General features: G+C 37.2%; 1 long non-coding RNA gene across 1 annotated transcript; it reads right to left on the minus strand.

The window, feature by feature from the left end:
• Positions 1-596: 596 nt before the first annotated feature.
• On the minus strand, positions 597-6,088 carry LOC129655288 (uncharacterized). Its single transcript, XR_008715869.1, has 3 exons — positions 5,622-6,088; positions 5,458-5,536; positions 597-820 (listed from the first exon to the last, which is right to left on the minus strand). It is a non-coding gene; the product is annotated as an uncharacterized LOC129655288 (long non-coding RNA).
• Positions 6,089-6,942: the final 854 nt, after the last annotated feature.

Below are 6,942 nucleotides of genomic sequence, written 5' to 3' on the forward strand. Positions count from 1 at the left end.
AACCTATTGGTAACAGAGAGATATCAAGAAGAGAAAAGCAGTAGAGTATCTATAAGTAACAGAAGTAACAGTATCTAGAAGTATGATAAATTATTTCAAGAAGGGAGTAGATAATGGTACCAAAGGCCACAGAGTGATCAAGATGGGGACTATTGTATTATACTGCTCAACATCTAAAGCCCTCTCTTAATTTGAGGGAAAATCCTTCTTCATGTGAAAGGTAAAGGGCCATGTGTCCACTAGAGAAGGTAAAGAGCAGCCAAGATTTCTTAAGATAAATGACTCAGGTTCAGATAACTGGATATTCCACTCAGGACTTCCGGTCTCAAGTGAGGATGCAAATGAATAGAAGGCTCAGAATGTACACTCAGTGACCATGGAAGAGTCCAGCATTTCAGTGGCTGTGGAAGAGTCCAGTGTTCCCAAGCATTTAGCTGAAGTATGACTTGGCCTTGGAATCTGTTAGTTGTCTTTGCTTCTTCGTACATTGTAAAGAAGTTAGATTAAAGAGAAAGTGCATACAGCTCAATTAAGGAAGATGATAAAAGGTTAGAAGAGTTTAAGACCAAGAAGAGATAATTACTTGTGCAGAGTGTGAAGAAAACATTTATTCAACAATACTCAGATTGAAAAATCAACATGAACATATGATACACATCAAAAACATTTTAAAAATAATGCATCCATATTCTTCATAAAGCCATTTCTTAGGAAAATCCATGACCAGAATATTGAGTCAATCCAGTGAAATCTTTTTTGTAGAAAGTTAAGATGGTATACTGTGAGCATAGATATTTCTGGTCATCAAACTTTCTAAAAGCTAGAATGTAAAAATGAATAGATTAATGAATGATACATAATATATCTGATAATATTTTCTTCCACTCAAAATGTCTTCACTCTCGTCATCTAGAAAATGACTATTCATTCTTCAAGAATCAGTACAAGTGTGATCTCCTCTCTCTAGAGCCTTTCTCCATCCATAAAAGACAATATTCATCCTTCCTGTCTAGTGTTTTTATGGCACTATGTTCAAGAAATAATTTCATACTTCTCACATGATAGATCATTACTAAGTCCACCTTCCATGACATAGTGTGAACTCCCTGGAGAGAGAGATGCCATGCTATTTTTTTAATGGAACCCCCAAATCTACAACAGTATCCAACATATAATAGGAGCTCAACAAATGCCATTTGAGTGGGTTGGTGGGTATGTGAAACTTTACTGAATACCATTTATGCTAGTCAAGTAACTGACGGGATCTAACTAGTTTAAGGCTATACCCTATATGATAAGGATGTCGAACACAAATTCTCTGCAGTTTGTTAAAGAAGGACTCATTCTAGCCCAGTGGTTCTGTTCTCTGCAGATTTTGGAAAGTGCAATAGAGTATGTTCTGTTAGTTTATATTAAGGACACTAAAATGTTGTAGTTTAAGTAAGGAACATTACAAGTGACTCTAATATCTTGGGTAATAACTTTATATATCACATAAAACTAGCATATAGTCCCAAGTAGTGACTCCTGTTTTATATCATAAATAGACTTCCATACACTAGCAGATTCTGGATTCCTGAAGAGGAGGAGCTTTGGAGCAGCAATCTGGTTGGACAAGTTTATGTGCGTGGGGTGAGCAGAGAATAGGTTCTAAGGGAGTCACCTGAAGTTACACCCACATTATAGGAATACTGTTTTCATGACTACTGTATGTTTAATGAGGGATGGATTGGAGGAGACATTAAAAATTAGAGATATTATTCTTACAGCATTACCATCCCAATGGTAATAAATTGTCTTTCTTTGGGGGCCATAACTTCCAAAATTAAAATCTTGATTACACTGATAATGCTAACATACATAAGTGCATTTCATCTCTGCAGATAAATATTAATTTTATCTTTAATCTTTGAGAACAAAAATAAGATTATGGAAAATTATTTTAAAAAATATTAACTAAATATGCTTTCCCTTCATTATTGAGAAATATAATAAAAGCCTGGGTTAGGAACATTTTATATGTATCAGTACCACCTTGTACTTCTTTATATCCTACTAAAAATTGCCTGTTTAGCTGTTAGCCTCTCCTACTAGATTGTAAACATCTCGAGATAGAAATTATATCTTATTTATATTTGTATCTTTCATGTCTAACACAATAAGTATTATTTTATAATTTTTTGAGTGAGCAAACATATATAAAGTAGATGCCCTTCATCAAGTAAAAGAAGGTCAATATTGATTTTTGAAAGAAGATGTACATTATGTGAATCTTAATTTGGTTTTTCACTTGAAGGCTAAAATTAATTGTTATTTAACTCTATATTCTAATATTACTACTTAATTTTTTCACCCTATACAATTAATCACAGTTTCTGCCATATCTGATCAAAATATGAAGAAATTAAAACATTTTTCCTTCTCTCTAGATCAAAATGATATATACTACCAGAAAAATAATTACAAATGGCATGCATTTGAAAAATATATGATTCATATTTGATTTCTAGTTTAGACAACACAAAATTTACAATCATAAAAGTCTATGTAGTTATCAAGAATAGGTGGTTTTAGGACTCAGATAAGAATTTAAAGTCAAGATCAGAAACATCATCTTCTGAAATTATCACCAACAAGTGTGAATACAAAGTAGAAGTGACTAGCCATCTGCCAAAGTAGCATATCTCATGAGGTTTTGATTCATCTACCCCTGACACAGTGACCCTCAGGAGCCGATACTACAAAACTTACTAAAATAGTATAGCATGGGCTATGACCACTGTAGACTATTCTGTCAGGTGCCCTTCTCATGGGAATTATAATAATGGAGCACCTCAGGCTTATATCTCACTCTCTTTTGAGATCAGTTACTCTAGTGGGTTTCAAAGAGCATAATCAGTCCCTTGCTGAAATGATAAGACATTTCTAAATCTATAAAGCTGAAGAATGCATTTAGGATGCCTGGTGACCCTATTGCCATTCAGATCCCTGCAAACTCAGTCTAAATCTTTCCACAAACCTCTCTTACTATCTTACCTTCAAAAGGCTACAGAGTCACTGGATTGCTGGGTGTAGAGAAAATTGTCCCCGGAGAAAATAGCTAAGGCTCTGCTGAGATAGGTATGCTTTCTCACACACCATCACCTCATTTGACAAGGTGACAAAGGAATTTATTTCCTCCACTAAATCTGCTGATTGTGAAATTTAATGTTAATGGAAACTGTACTGCTGAGAACAGAGCAACCAAAAATCATAATTGAATATTTCAGTAAACCCATGACGGTCATGAGGAAAATAAATAATTTCTGACATGTTAAACCCAGATCTCTCAGAGTACAAAATGTAGCTTGCTATATTTCTTCAATATTTTTTGGATCTGTGGACAGATTGTGACTGACTCCAGTATGCAGCAAACTACATTTCATAATTTTATCCTGTGACTCATTCTCTCAACAAGATGGTTGCCTCCAGACAAATGAAATGGTTTTGAATTCAAGCAAACAGAAGCTTCACAGCTTCCAAGCAACACCACATTCTGCTGAGCATAAAGCAAACAAATTCCTTTTCTAGGAGTCCGCCAATGAACAGAGGCTGCCTTGAAGGGCATCCTTGGAGGCACTTGAGAAACTGCACAGCCATCTGTTCTGGATGATGCAGAAGAAATTACTGCATGCAAATAGAGGGTCACACTAGACAACTTCGAAGTTGGCTTCTAATCCTAAACCTGCTATAAAAGATTATGTAGATTACAATCAATGTAAGTGCCATTTAAAATTTCTCTTCTCCAAGATAAATACCTACATCAACTTAGAAGGAAATAAATTATACTTGTCAACCCAATTAAAAGGGGAAGTAATTTGAAAGACAATGTCTAAAACAAGATTCACTTAAGAAAGGAGATAACGAGACATCCAAAGATCTGTTTCCTAGGGAAGAAACGGCAATTCTCCTCAGGAAACACTGGCATTGATGTTTCCTGCTCTTTAAAAATAACATAAATGTGTAGGAGTCTTTTTTCTTTATAAAACTAATGTTTTATTGTTAGATCTCCTTGGAGAAATATATTTTTTATGATTTTAACTGGCATCTGAATCTATTTTTGTGGCTTAACAAGAGAAGCAACACTACCATCATGTGGCAAAAGAGATTAAACTTATTTTTTAAAAAGGAAAAGTGCCAGTCAAAGATGAAATTGAAATCCCCAAATAGAAGTTCTAACCCAATGCATATTCATTCTTCTATCATTTGCATAGCATTTGTCTTTCATTTAAAAATCTGCAACTTATCCAACTTTTTGAAATTAAGGCAAAATTAATATTAAAAAGGAAACTGAGTTAGAATGTCAACACCAGCTTCCTGTTTCTTTATGTATTATCAGTAAAACAAAATATTTGAAGGCCCATAAAAGTATCACTGACTTTACTGCAATAATACAGTCATATCAAACAAAGAGCTCTAGAAAGATAAGCAAAGAACAAAGCTTGAACTACCTTGGAAAAACATTGGAGAAGAGTTCCAAGGTCTCAGAGAAGTTAGCATGTTATAACATATTTATTTTGTAATGTCAGAGAAACTACTAGCTGACTATGTTCCCCGGGAGAGCCCAGAGGACACTCCCTTCACCAAAGCAATAGCAGTGGCCCCAAAAGTGAGATGCCAGCGCCAGTGAGAAGCTCAGTGGTAGCTGTTCTCTGTAGACTAGGTTTGAGATTGTAAATATGCTGTTGAGTTTTGCGGGGAATGACACTCTACATGGTTAAGGTTCAAGATGTCACTGTATTAGTAAATGTCATTAATATATATAGTGTTGAGTCCCGCATCAGTCAGTCAGTTCAGTCGCTCAGTCGTGTCCGACTCTTTGCGACCCCATGAATCGCAGCATGCCAGGCCTCCCTGTCCACCAATTCCCAGAGTTCACTCAAACTAATGTCTATCGAGTCGGTGATGCCATCCAGCCATCTCGTCCTCTGTCGTCCCCTTTTCCTCCTGCCCCCAATCCCTCCCAGCATCAGAGTCTTTTCCAATGAGTCAACTCTTCGCATGAGGTGGCCAAAGTACTGGAGTTTCAGCTTTAGCATCATTCCTTCCAAAGAACACCCAGGGCTAATCTCCTTTAGCCCTGGTTGGATCTCCTTGAGTCCGGCATAGCTAGCATCAAAAGGTAGAGTGAAGTCTCCCACTAACACTATATAATCTTCTTAAGAAAATGGGCTTTCCGACCTACTGCACAGCCCAGGGAACTATATTAAATACCCTGTGACAAACCATAATGGAAAAGAATATTAAAAAGAATGTGTGTATATATATATATATATATATATACATATATATATAACTGAATCACTGTGCTGTACAGCAGAAATTAACACATTGTAAATAAACTATACTTAAATAAAACAAATTTTTAAAAATGAAAAAATAACAAAACCTAACTAAAGCTAGATATTTTAATATTACCTTATATTTGAAGTACTTTTTATCGATTATCCCCATTGATCCTGGGGCTTCTGTGGTAGTTCAGTGATAAAGAATCCACCTGCAATGCACAAGATGCAGGTTAGATCCCTGGGTCAGGAAGATCCCCTGGAGGAGGGTATGGCAACCCACTCCAGCATTCTTACCTGGAGAAGTCCATGGACAGAGGAGCCTGGAGGGCTACAGTCCAAAGGGTTGCAGAGTCAGACACGACTGAAGTGACTGAGCAAGCACACATGTATGCGCACATTAGTTTATCCTAACAACACCACCAATATTATTAATTTCCTCATTTTATTATTGAGAAAACTAAGACCCAAAGATAAAAGTTCTCCTCTGATTAGTTCACTGAGCCAGAAGATGAGATCAGCTCACTTGTTTGTCAAGATTCTCATGACAAACTAAGGAAAAATTGGCCCTTTTCTGCTGCAACTCTGCTAATAGTTGGCAACTAACTTCTTATGGTTCTTACTGCATTGTATTGTAATCATGTACTTTCACCCTCACTTGGAAGTAGAATCTGTAAACTTGGTGCTATTCATTCAGAAAATATTATTAAACTTTATCTACTCAGAATGAATGCTCTGGAGTGTCATTTCAAGTACAGCCTTCTCTGCAGAGTGGTTTTCAAAGTGTGAATCCTGAGGCAGCAGCAGCATCACCTGGGAACACGTTATATATGTAAATATTGGGACCCTCTCAAGATTATTTAAGTCAGATAATCTGGGGATGGGGCCCAGAAATCTGGTTTAAAAAGCCCTCCAGGTGATTCCAATGCACCCTCAAGCTTGAGAGCCACTGCTGTCCAGATCACCAAAGTGGTTACAGCTATGTGCAGCCCCGAGCTGCCTGCAGAATGGAGGCTTTCATTTTGCCAGCTTCTAGGAGCATAAACAGCTGAGAGTTCTCAGCTGAGTCCTTTTCAGAGCACCACTCACAGAGAAAGAGTATCCCCTTACCCAAGGTCACACTTAAACAGCACCTCTTCCAGGAAGACTTCCTGAAAAAGTATGTTCTCCATATGTCTTGAGGGTCTCTGCTGTGAGCTCCCATAGCACTTATGGCACTTGGCAATAAAGAATTTTTAATGAATATTACATTGCAATATAGTTGTCTATTGAAGTGTGTTAATGATATTCCTCTCTGGGCTGCAAGTTCCTTGAAGGCAGGGACAATACTTCCTTTATACACTACTGTTCAGTTCTCAGCACACTATCACACTGATGGCATGTGTTCAGTTGCTATGTCGTGTCTGACTCTTTTTGCAACCCTTTTTGCAATGGACTTAAGCCTACCAGGCTCCTCTGTTCATGGGACTTCCCAGGCAAGAATACCGGACCAGGTTGCCATTTCCCTCTCCAGGGAATCTTCCCAACCCAGGGATTAAACCCATGCCCCTTACATTGGCAGGCTGATTCTTTACCACTGTGCCACCTGGGACATCTGGGTCTCCAAATGCTTTTAAAC

This window comes from Bubalus kerabau, chromosome 6 (assembly GCF_029407905.1).
Source record: "Bubalus kerabau isolate K-KA32 ecotype Philippines breed swamp buffalo chromosome 6, PCC_UOA_SB_1v2, whole genome shotgun sequence".
NCBI classification, from domain to species: Eukaryota; Metazoa; Chordata; class Mammalia; order Artiodactyla; family Bovidae; genus Bubalus; species Bubalus kerabau.